The sequence below is a fragment of the Ursus arctos genome, unplaced genomic scaffold (assembly GCF_023065955.2).
Source record: "Ursus arctos isolate Adak ecotype North America unplaced genomic scaffold, UrsArc2.0 scaffold_3, whole genome shotgun sequence".
NCBI classification, from domain to species: Eukaryota; Metazoa; Chordata; class Mammalia; order Carnivora; family Ursidae; genus Ursus; species Ursus arctos.
In genome coordinates this window covers 43365936-43379049 of record NW_026622985.1, presented here as the reverse complement: position 1 = coordinate 43379049, position 13114 = coordinate 43365936, and positions in this window count along the sequence as shown.

The following is a 13114-nucleotide window of genomic DNA, read 5'->3' as shown; positions in this document are numbered from 1 at the left end:
TAATAAATGGCTCTTTTAAGTACCTAAGTTTTAGAGTAAACCACAGACAATTGAATCAATATTCAATAGATAATTGAACCAAGAGTCACTGCGATTGCATTAAAAATTTCAATAAAGATTTTTATGGAATTTGATATGTTGATTTTAAGATTTATATTCAGTAGCAAAGGGCCAAGAATAAAAAGCTACATATCTAAAGAACAAAGGAGCTTATTTGTTTTATGCCTCATCAAGATTCAATAAAGTCTTCAGACAGTATGGTATTGACTCAGAGATAGATAAATAGATCATTGAAAGAGAATAAGGAGGGCGGACACACACACACACACACACACACACACACACACACACACACCCTGATCTAAAACAAAGCTATAATTGTTTCAGTATATGGTGTGGGACAATTGGTACTCCGAAAGAAAAAAAAAAAGAAGAAAAACATTCCCAATTTTTATCATGCCATAAAATTAATTCAATATTGAGTAGAGACCTAAACATGAAGTCTAGACCTTTCAATTATTAGAAAAATATAACCTTAATGACCTCACTGATTAAAAGGAATTTTTTAGTGAGAAAATCTGAAATTGAAATATTTTATTATAAGACATCATAAAAAAGGGTGGAAAGAAAAAAACATCAGGTAGGAGAAGATATTTGCAACAAATGCAGCCAAAGGATTAATACTTGGAATAGATGAATAACCCCTATACAAGAATAAAAAGAAAGACAAATTGAAAAATGGGAAAAAGACATAAATAGGCATTAAATTAAAAGAGGAAATATTATTGACCATAAACCTATGAAAAGACGTTTAACTTCATTAGCCATTAGAAATGTCATAAAAACTACAATCTGGTAACATTTGACATGAGATTGCCAAAACACAAAATAATGATAATATCAATAAACTTCAATATATACAAGTACCAAGGGTTGAGGGAAAGAAGAGGTCTTCGAGTAGCAGTATTAACTGAACAACTAGTATGGAGAATTTTGCGCATCACCAGAAATGTGGGTATGTGTGTGTGCTTTGGCCCGCAGTCCCTGCACAAGTGCACCAGCACTCATACACAAGAATATCCACTGTGGCTTTAACCGAGATTTTTTTTAGCTGTTCCCAATATCCATTTTTATACTTTTTCAGTACTAAACGCCCTCAATATTAGCTGTGTCTGCAGTCAACCAGAACTAAGACCACAGCTGGAAGGGCAGAGATTTGGTTCCATCCAATGGGTTTTGAGCTGAGGTGGTGAGTGTACCTTCCAGCCGGTATTTTTAAAAAGATGATGTGTGTCAACTCTTTCCCTTTCCTTCTTCCTTCTGTCTAGACTGCCACCATGATGGTTGAAACTGCATTAGCAATTGTGAATAAGGAGGTGAAATTGGGACTCAAGGCCAAATACAATGACTCATGAAGGCTAAGGGAGTCTGGTTTCTTGATAATGTGGAGAACAATACAGCCCCTGAATATCCTACTGGAGCCTATGGGGAAGTGACGAAAATTCTGTTTTGCTTAGATATATTTACTTCACATTTTCTGTCACTTTCAGCAGAACTTAATCCTAATTATTATAACAATCTTATTCAAATAAGAAAAATTAAAATAACCCTTCTATTTATAAATAGCAGAATAGAAACATAACTTTAATTTTTACCAAATAATGGAATGGTTTACAATAGTAAAACATAACAAGCTACCAATACCAGCACTGACATGCATGAAGTTTAAAGATATAATATTAGATAACAATCCCAAGTTGCAGAAGAATATATATAGCATGATTTTATTTATATAAAAGAAAAATAAGAATTATCAAACAATTATTGCATCAGCATGCATGTGCACTAAAATTAAAATCAGCAGAATGTTTAAAAACACATTTGAGAAACAGAGGAAGATGATTTTATCTATTCGGGGATTTCAAAGATACTAGTAATATTCCACTTCTTAAGTGAAGTAATGGATACATTGAGTTCATTTTATTTTCTTCTAGAAACCATATGTATATTTATATATTCTCTTTTGTATACATGCTTTATAATATATTTTAAAATAAACAGAAACAGAGACCTAGAGATGAATATTGAGACCACGTTCAGGAAATTTAACTAAGGATGGACAGAGAAACACGGGTGTTAACTACAAGGAGTTGGGGGGTGGGGGGTCAAGGGATGATATTTTTAACAGGATGAGATATATCACCTAGTCCAGACGGGAAAATTGAGACGTCTGGGTAGTTTGCAATGTGATGCAAATAGTATTTGCAAGTTATTTATCCATGCTGTGTGAGACCCAGAGAATCTAGGCTGAAGGAAGTGAGTGTGCCTTGATCCTTAAGAAGGAGCAAGGGGGTGCTCGTGTACCCCCTGAGTCTAGGAAGTACTGGAGACTGACTAAAGGAAATTGGAAAACAATAAACTTCACGAATATAGATTAAGTCAGAGACTGAATGTGACCTGGCTGTCTACAGACAAATATCAGCCTGCTAATCCATTTTGTTTGGGTTGGCTAAAATTTACCAGCATAAAAAAAAGAAAAATTTACTTTTTTAGTCCTAACCAGTAAATTCCAAAAATCCAATCCAGTAATTCCAATGGTTTGCATGTAACTTTGCTATTCCTTTGAGTTTTTTAAATGTGAAATTATTATTCCTTTGATTTTTCATCTCTCTCCCAGTATCTTTCAGATATTCAATCGGGAATTGGCTGGCAGGGATGGAGGTAGAGTGTATGTGATCTGGTGCAGTGGAGAGAGGTTCTTGGACCCACACCATGCCGTGTGGTTCCTCTCACTTTCACGACTATAGACAATGCCAGCCCAGTGGCTATCTGCTCTGCTGGCATTTGAAGATGAAGTAAGCCAAAAAGTAACAGTTGGTGAGCCAGTTTCTCCGGGGATGAAGACCTGCCTGGGGTCTGGCTGTGACTTCCGTTTGCTGGGCCTAGTGCGTCTACCACCACAGCCGGGGTCACCCTGGGCCCTCCAGAGCAGCCCTCTGCAATATAGTGTTCCTGTTTATGTATTTTTAATGCTGCCTTGACCAGTTTTGAGGGCCTGGCAAGAGGCTGATCAGTTTCCTTTCCTGAGAAGCTAAATCTACATCTCCACTACTTCCCTTATCAGACACACTCCTGGCCACTAGGCGCGGCCCTAATTGCCCCAGGGCCAGGAATCAGACAACAAGGGATAGTCCCTGTGCCCTAGAGCTTGCGAAATTATTCAGATTAGCCAATCCACAGGGAGCTGTGATGCTAACCTCACTTCACTTGCCGTATATAAACTGCCCCCTCTAGCTCCAGCTTGCTGCGGCCCTGACTTTGGGTGCAGTTTCCCATGGGGCCCTAAGGGGCAGCCTTGCCTAGCTTGGAGCTGCAACAAAGAGCTCTGGCTCTCCTCGATCTCAGTGTCATATTGTGTCCCACAAAATTATCTGTAAATCCTATAAAACAATTGACATCGTGAGCAGGATGGCATGACCATCATCACTGACTCTTCGGTAGCTTCACGGGAGACTGCTCTTGGCTTACTGATTGGTTCCAAACCACCGAGAGAGTAGCTGGGGACAGAACTGCCATCTGTTGGTGAGCCTGCGTTTTAGCTGGTCCCTGCCTCTGGTTGCCATGGCCCACCTGACCCAAACTTCCTCAGCGGAATATTCGAAGTGATCAGGATTAAGGGGCTACACTCTGGAAACGAGATGCAAGGCCAGTCAGGAGCCTGATTTGTGGTACTACGAGTGACAGGCTACTTGAGTCACACTTTCTGGGGTCTGGGGTTATGCTTCCAGTCACAGTCTAAGTTTGGCAGAGGCCTCTTCCAGGGGCCATCACTTCATCAGCATCGTGTTTCCTTATTATGTTATCCTTTGGCACAGAGGCCTGATTTGTCAAAGTGCTAGGGTAATCCTGTGGAGGAACATGTTTGGGTCCCCCCCAGTTAGAGAAATGGTACCTTGCTCTTTGCTCAGATGGGGATAGCAACCTACCTGTCTTCATTGGTGCTGCATGCCTTCCTGCTATCATCAGTAAACTTCATGCTCCCCAGACCCTCGGGGTTCCATGGATCACACTCTCGGAGACCAAGACTGGTAGCTTGGTATTTAAACCAAGAGACTGACTATTTCATGCCCTCATTATTCACCACCCTTAAACATACGGAAGTTTCTCAATTCCGTAAGTAATACAAGACCCCCAGGCAGGCTGTTCAGGCCTTATTAATTGCTGTCTCGTATCCACACGTGAACAGACTCTCACTTTGCACTAGGGACTAACTGGGTTCCAAAGACTGGCTGCTATAGTTCTCTAAGTGCCAGCTCCAATCACTCAGGGGTACACTAGGGAGCCTTGAAATGAAAGATGGTTGCCCATGGGGCAGGCCACTGGGGCTTCTCCCCTCTTTCTCTGTAATGCTTAAAAGGTCCATGGTATTAGTCCCTGGAGAGAGATAGAAACTGAACACCAAGCTTTAGGAGGCTAGAAACAAAAAATGGGAAAAAGGCTGAGAGGTGGGAGGAGGCAGAGAGGCAGAATCATAGCAGAGGGTAGTTCTAATTCCATAACCTCTGGGCTATGGGCCCAACACGCTTCCACTGTGTTACTCTGCAACTCATGACCCCATCGCAACAAAAGTCTAATCCGAGGGAATGTAGAGGAAGTGTCGGCAGTACCCTTGTGGCACAGTGAAAGGCTAATGCAAACCTAACTTGCTGGGAGTCCTTAAACCATATGACCACTACCATGGGGAACGTCCTTAACCCTGACAATTTCATAATTTACTAAAAGAATTTATATAACAAAAAGACACAAAAGGCACTGATTGCAGGTTCTAAATGAATATTAACATATGCTAAAATGCACTAATTGGCAAAAGCATCCTGAAAGTAACCAATACTTGGTCTCACATTACAATTACACCTGAGATCTCACTAAATTTAAACAAGGTACCACCTACAGTCTCAGGAAAATACCTAAATATAGAATAGAGGAAAGGTAGGTGTGCCTCACATTTTAGCCTTGCCTAAATTTCCCATAGCATTGCCTTAAAATATGCCAGAGTGGGATAGATGCTTTGACACAATGAATAATAAGTTAAAGTTAATTTAAGAGTTTGGCATTTACAAATTGGCTTAACAAAATGTGAGCCCACAGACCCCAAGTTAAAATAGTTGATATGGTCCCATGTAGGTTAAATGGGATCTTTAAGTTTTGAAACTTGCTATGTAAGACCTAATTAATGAGTAGGTGATTACCCCCACTGCTTCTCCAATTGACAGCTCAATTTTGCTTCTTTGCAAACCTGAAAAGAAAAATGGTGCCTCATTGCCCATTACTGCAGTCTTACCAATGTGGCCCATCTATTAAGGCCTCTGTGTCTAATACTCTATGTTATTAAAATTACCAGCTCCATGCAACTGGAAAATGCTTTGCTCTTATATATTTGCTATATATTTGCTATTAAGTATTTGACTCATGTGATTTATTCAGTTCTTATTCAACGTCTTCTCTGCTACGTTTGCTTTCAAGTCCAAAGCGACACAGTCCACCTTTCCCAGGATGTCCGTGGGGATCCTTAACACCTTTGCCAATGCATAGTCTTTACATACAAGGTGTAACTGACCTGCATCCATCTCTCTCCAGGAGCACAGGCATGACATGACATTGATGACATTCTCCTCTGAGGAGATGAATTTGATATACTCATTAGGGACACACAAGTCTGACGTCTTTTAGTGCTTTTTGGATTCTGAAGGCAACATATTCTTTACCTAAAAAGTTTACTCAATCTCACTGATCCTATTGCTTAGAAATAGCCCATCTTAAATGGGGACCCCTGCAAAAAAGGCTCTAAAGTCTATACAAATTAAACTCAAGAGAGCCATGTCAGCACCCTCACAGACTCCTTCACAGCAGAAGTTTTAGCAACCTCCTCATATGCCTCCTAGAGTCTCTGGACCACTTATAATGGTCATACATTGCCATGGGTTTTGATGCAAGGGACTGCTACTCAGCCTGGTACTTTATGCTTTAGAGCAGCAATTACTGGCCTCATGCTGGGGTCTCTTGGAAACAGAGGTTCTCACAGACAATGAACCTCTGATTGTCCATACCTACTTGCCCATTATGACTTGAGTCATGAAAGCAACACTCCCACAAGCTCAGCACAGTTATGGAAGACACCTTAATGGAGGATGGAGCCAAACATGGGCCCTCTGGCATATTCCACCTAGAGGGGAGGGAATGACTTCCCCTGTCTTCATTCTCTTATCATATGTCAGCATGCTGGAGGAAGCCAGTCTTCTCCTAGACCCTTTACCTACCTTGGAGAGCCCCTTACAATCAACTGAGTGAATAGCAATGGAGTTCACAGACTGTGTGGATATATGGGTAGCGTTGTTACCTTCAAAATGATGGAGCTCACTGAAATGTTACTGCTATCCATTCTTTAACCAAGATGTCCCTGATTAAAAAAAAAAAATGGGACATAAAGGCCAACTGGTGAAATTTTTGACAATCATCCTAGCATTGAATGGCCTTGTGAACAAATGGTTCCATCTACACATTTATGAAAACTCTTGGGCCAATGTCTAACAGCTTTCCCCTTCAAGGTATAGAACTCTGGAAATCTCTTGTCCTATGGATACCCAAAATGCAAATAAAGGTCACACATGATATACAAAGGCGAGAATATAAGGCCATATCAGAACACTCCTTATTTCTTTTGGAGTTTGAGACACTGCTGGTACTAATCAAGGCACACATTTCACTTCTCAGAAAACATAATCCTGAGCTCCTGGAAAAGTCATTCCATGGAATTTTCAGGTCTCTGTTAGATCCCAGGTAGACAGTTTGGGAGACTAAAGAGTTCCTCAGCAAACTCCTATTTAAGTTACAAAATGATGAATGGACCCCAACTGGGTGTTTATCTTGCCTGAGGCCTCAATCTCTCCTAATTTAAGGCTCCTTAGCTGACTCACATCATGCACCAGTTTAAAAACAAAACAAAACATTTCTATATTTAAAGGAGGATATATCTCACCTCCATGAGTATGAAGATGTATTATATATGAGGCCCTTTAATAATGTCTTCCTTTCAGATATTTGCAAATGTCTTATCAGATAAAGAGCTAGTATCCAAAATCTATAAAGAACTTTTCAAACTCAACACCCAAAAAACAAAAAAAAATCCAGTCAAGAAATGGGCGGAACATATGAACAGACATTTCCCCAAAGAACACACACAAATGGCCAAAAGACACATGAAAAAATGCTCAACATCAAGCAGCACCAGGGAAATACAAATCAAAACTACAATGAGATACCAACTCACACCCATTAGAATGGCTAAAATTAACAACTCAGGAAACAACAAATGTTGGAAAGGATGTGGAGAAAGGGGAACCCTCTTACACTGTTGGTGGGAACGCAAACTGGTGCAGCCACTCTGGAAAACAGTATGGAAGTTCCTCAGAAAGTTAAAAATAGAGCTACCCTACCACCCAACAAATTGCTCTACTAGATATTTATCTAAAGGATACAAACATAGTGATTCAAAGGGGCACCAGCACCCCAATGTTTACTGCAGCAATGTCCACAATAGCCAAACTACGGAAAGAGCCCAGATGTTCATCAACAGATGAATGGATAAAGAAGGTGTGGTATATATATATACCATGGAATATTACTCACCCAACAAAAGGAAGGAACTCTTGCCATTTGCAATGATGTGGATGGAACTAAAGGGTATTATACTAATTGAAATAAGTCAATCAGAGAAAGGCAAATACCATATGATTTCACTCATATGTGGAATTTAAGAAATAAAACAGATGAACATAGGGGAAGGGAAGGAAAAATAAAATAAGACAAAAACAGAGAGGGAGACAAACCATAAGAGACTCTTAACTATAGGAAACACACTGAAGGTTGCTGGAGGGGATGTCAGTGGAGGGATGGGGTAACCGGGTGATGGGCATTAAGGAAGGCACTTGAAGTAATGAGCACTGGGTGTTATATGCAACCAATGAATCACTAAATTCTACCTCCAAAACTAATGATACAACATACGTTAATTAAATTTAAATAAAAAAATTAAAAAAAAATGTCATCCTCTGTCTATAAGAATCTATAAGATTCTTGATCCTGCCCCCATTCATAAGGTCTGGAAGCCAACTAAGGATATATACTCTCTTGGGCCCATTAACTATAGATTTTCCATGGGCAGGAACCTATCCGTCTGTTACAGGACTCATTTGAAACTGGACTTCCACCACCCCAAAGACCTTCCTCAAAATTCAGGTTATAAGGAATAAATAATTAACTCTAGTTCTTCTATCTCCTCCAGGAAATTGAAATCATTGTCCAGGGCCATGTTCACAAACAGTGTGGACTACAAAGAGGGAAGATATAAAACATCACTTAGTAAATAAAAATCACATTTAGAGATAATAATAAAATCAACACCATATCCTTTAATGATAAAAACAGAATTCTCATTGGTAACAAGCCAGAAGAAAATCAACATCACACAACAAAGGTCTGTCAGGTGCAGCGACATATCTTCCTATTGACTGTTGGTTTTACTGCTGGCCTGGATGCTTTTACTGGTTTGCATTCCAGAAGCCCAAACTCTCCAAGTAAGCCATGTTTCAACCAAACATGGCAAATGCTGAGGCCCACATGCCATCGAGTTTGACTAATGCAAGTTCATGGGCCCAAAGACCTGTCATTGGCTTGCCTGTCATCTACTGAACAATAACTGAGGCAAAGGGTCCATGATAATTGGCTAAAGTGGAGCACATGCCTACACACTAATGCTGGAGCTCTAAGCTCAGCCATGGACATTTTCATTGCCAAACAATCAGGTACCCTATTAACGCCATGAATCTAACTTAGGCCATATGATTTAAACCTATTTACAGCAGAACCCCTCTCATCACCCATCTAGGCAAAACCTTGAACTATTAAGCGCTTTTAGATTTGGCCACCTTTAATTAGGGCTTTAATTGTACCAGCGGGGTTCTAGTGATTTGATGCAATTATTGCGGTACCACTGATGAAGCATCACTTCTGTTAGCTTTGCATATACAAAGCCCCTTAACGTAAAAGATAATTTTAAGTAAGCTCCCAGGAAAATGTTACCTTTAAATTGCACAAGGGCTCTGCCTCATTATAATACCATAGAGCCACTAAAATATGACCAACATCAACTCAAGTGGATATCTACTTGGGAAGAATGAATACCTTAGTCCCACAGCCCAGACATCATCCCAGCCCAACACCTTGCCATGGAGATGACTTCACCCCTGCATCAGAGATGACTTCACCCTGACAATGAGACCAACACCCCAACAAGGTGAATGGGCTCTCTTCTAAGGCAATGACAAGTTGGACATGGGACATTTATTGCTTTTGCTTTTCTTCCTTTGATAGTAGAGATTCTACCATACCTCCTGGGCTTGCTGCTTGCTTCCTCTATGTTCCTGGTATCCTCCTTGCTCTTTGCCAAAACACACCTCTACACACTCATGCCGAAAGGGAAATCTTGCAGAGGGTACTACTATCTGTCCCATACTAAAAATTAATGGAGATTATTGCTTTCCCCAGAAGGCAACTGCCTCATATTGATACAGCCCTCAGCCCCCTAGAGATTGTACCTCCCACTTTCTAGCTTTTTTCTACTCTTCTCATTTAACTCGTCACCAGACCGCTGCCTTGTGTCTCTGAAAATGACCACCATAACCATTCCTTCCTTTTAGGTAGAAACAAAAACAACTAATCTTTACATATACTTTACCGAACTTTTAGTTCATCCCCTCCAACAATGTAACTGCTAGATCTGCCACCTTGACTCAAGGAGTACACCAGGTTATTGTCATAAAAAAAGAAAACTCGTACTTTTGACACACTTAACAATTCCACCATGATATTGTTAGAGATTCTGAGGATTTTCAAATTTGTTTTCTTGGCTAATGTCATATAATGGGGAATGTGGTTATGGGGCCAGCCTATAGGGGCTCCCGATACTTGTTTTCCTCCTTTTTACTTTCCTAATTAAGTTTCTCTGTGTTTTAGGACAATTTATGCCCTACATTCTAAAATTAATCTCCTATACTATTTGAGCCACACAAATACTCCAAACACTTAAACCCAAAACTGATGCCAAGACATCCAGGGGTCAAATATAATATAGCTTTCTTGTTTGTTTGCTTGTTTTGAAATACTATCATGACCCAGTTTTGAGGGTTTGGCTAGAGATCAATTAGTTTCCCCTCTTGAGCAGCTGATTAAGTCCATACCCCACCACCTCCTTTACCTGACTCTCAAACTCTGGGCCACTGTGTACCCTCCCAAACTGCTCTAGGGCCAGACATCGAACAATTAGAAATAGTCCCTAAATCCCAAACACCCCAAATTTATCTAAATAATCCAATCTACAGAAATTTCATGAAACCTAGCTAACCTTACCCCTTTTGCCATATGTAAGCTGCCCTATATACCTCTAGCTTGCTGTTATCCTGTGCCCAGATAGAATTCCCTAGATGATCCTGCCTTCTCTCATTTGGGACTATAAGTAACAAAGAATTCTGCCTTTCATCTATCTGACTGTCAGTATGTTATGTCCTGCCATCAAAAAGAATCCTTAAATCTCATAAAATACTTCCTGGGCCATCTCCAAAGCCAGCTCAGCTTCATCTAGGTCCATTCCATACCCACAACTAAGGGTATCTCAGTAAAACTACACAAAAAATCCTCCCTTTGCCACCCATGCTATTTACCAGGTTTTCTCAGAGGAGGCTTTGCCTTGGGCCTTAAAGATTATCTCCCAAGGCCTCTAATGTCAGAGAACAAGTTTCCTGGCTTGGATATATCTTGGTGGTTTTAAACCCCAACTAGTATGTAACCCAATCTTGGTTCCTGGTCTGTGCAGTGGAAAACAAAAACAAACAAACAAAAACAAACAAACACCTGGCATCTGCCATTTTCTTTCCATGATGTCTCTATATCTCCATCTTTTTGTCTTTGTCTCTGTCTCTCTTTCCCTTATCTGCCTTGCTATTCCTAACATCCCGCCACCCCCAGAAGTGGGAGGCTTTTTTCTTTTCACTTAATTTTGGTATTGATCACAAAAATGTATATTTAGAAATCACATGGATATGATATTGTAGCTATTTGAAAGAGAACTGTTTGAAACTTGAACTGGTCAAAGAGAACCAACTTGAAGCAGACATTGTATTATTGGCAAACTTTTAGTGCATCCTCTTTTGAGCAGTCCCATGATCTTATATCTCGTGTACTAAGGAATCATCCTGAAGGTATTGGAAGAGTAGCCCATACTCATATCAATATTTTTTCCTCTGATAAAGAAAAGGAGCTAACTAATTCTAAAGCTTTGATTTAAAAAAATATTTTTCTATCCTAAAGATCATTTCCTTTGGCTGAGCAGGTAGATTCTGAAGGAACTCACAAAGAATGTTGAGGAAGTCAGCCAAATCAGCCAAAATAACAGGGATACCATTGGACAAGAAATACTTCAGGCAGATAATTTTCATGTCAAATTTGAATGACTTGAAGTTCTCCTTTCTTTCCTCTAGAGGACATGTTAATAAGCAGTGAAAAAATTCAAACAACTATCTAGTAAATCCTCGATACAGATAAAATACATTTTTTTGATAAAATAGATTTTTAAAGAGTTGGAAGTTGATTGCATTTTCTATTAAAAAATAAAAAAGTTTTTTTAAAGTATTAGCAAATCATAACAAGTGTTAAGACCAAGTTCCCAAAGATCTCCATTCAACAATTTGGAGTTTGGCGCTATAATTAATCTCCTGTATCCTCCATTCTAAATATTAAACACATTGTGAACTTAGTTTAAAACTTTAAAACATATCACAGGATAATTCTTAATAGATTCCTGGAAACAAGTTGGATTTGTCCACTTATGTATATAAAATATGTCATAGTGAAAATAACCACCTAGGAAATCATGTTTCTCTCTGAAATCTGTGGCTGCATCACAGGTTTATGTGATCATCTAAATCTCTGTAACTCATGTAGGATTACGTTGAAATGCATTTCCAGAGGAGATGTTTACATAACCACATGTTCCCTATAAATTGGTAAAGAAAAAAAATTCATATGGCATTCAATAAAGATTTATTTTAAAGGCTTAACTTTAAAATATTTCTGAACTCTAAATGAAAATGAAAAAGTAATACTAGAGAGCAGACCAATTTACCTGCAGCATCTCAGTGAAACAGTCCTTGCTTATAACTTGAATTCATTGGTCTTTTGCAAATTGGATAGTGATTATAAGCTTCTCCATGAACACGGAATTATTTCTAATCAAAGGATTTGCAAATATTTATAACCAGTAGCTCTGATTGGAAAATAAGGTGGTGGGTTTTAGAGTGCAATCTGTAAAATTCTGATTAAATTGAGAAAAAAAAATCTCATAACGCATATTAGTCCTGTTTGTGGAGCCTCTGGTTACTTATCCTCTCTTGGATTCTTTTTAGCTTAACTGAATGTGGCTATAATTTCAAGAATGCAAGACTTAAATCCAATATTATATAATGTTTACTCTGAGTAGTACTCTTCACAGAAATCTATAAGGGAAGAATCTTCCCTTACTAAAAAAGTATTTCTTGTAAGGTTTATTTTTTGCCTTTGAATATAGAATGACATAAAAAAATTGCCATTGGTACTTCATATCTGAGCTATATTGCATTCCATTATTAAAAACAATTACACTAATTTACTGCCTTCGATTTACAAAGCACATTAACAAATGTTGCTTCAATTACTTTCAAGGCAGACAATGAGATAGTCTAAGCAGTCCTGATTATTGTCATTTTTATCGAAGAGTAAACAGATTAACATGAAATAACATGTTCCAAAGATCACAGACCTGATTTCTAATGGAACCAAAAATATAATTTAAGTTTTATAGACTCACATTTCACCCTACTTAAGACCCCTTCTGTAGCATCATGAATATATCTCTATGTCTGTCTCTCATATATATATGTATATATGAGATATATATATATATATACACACACATATACATATAGTCTCTCATATATATATAGACATATATATGTCATATTGCTCC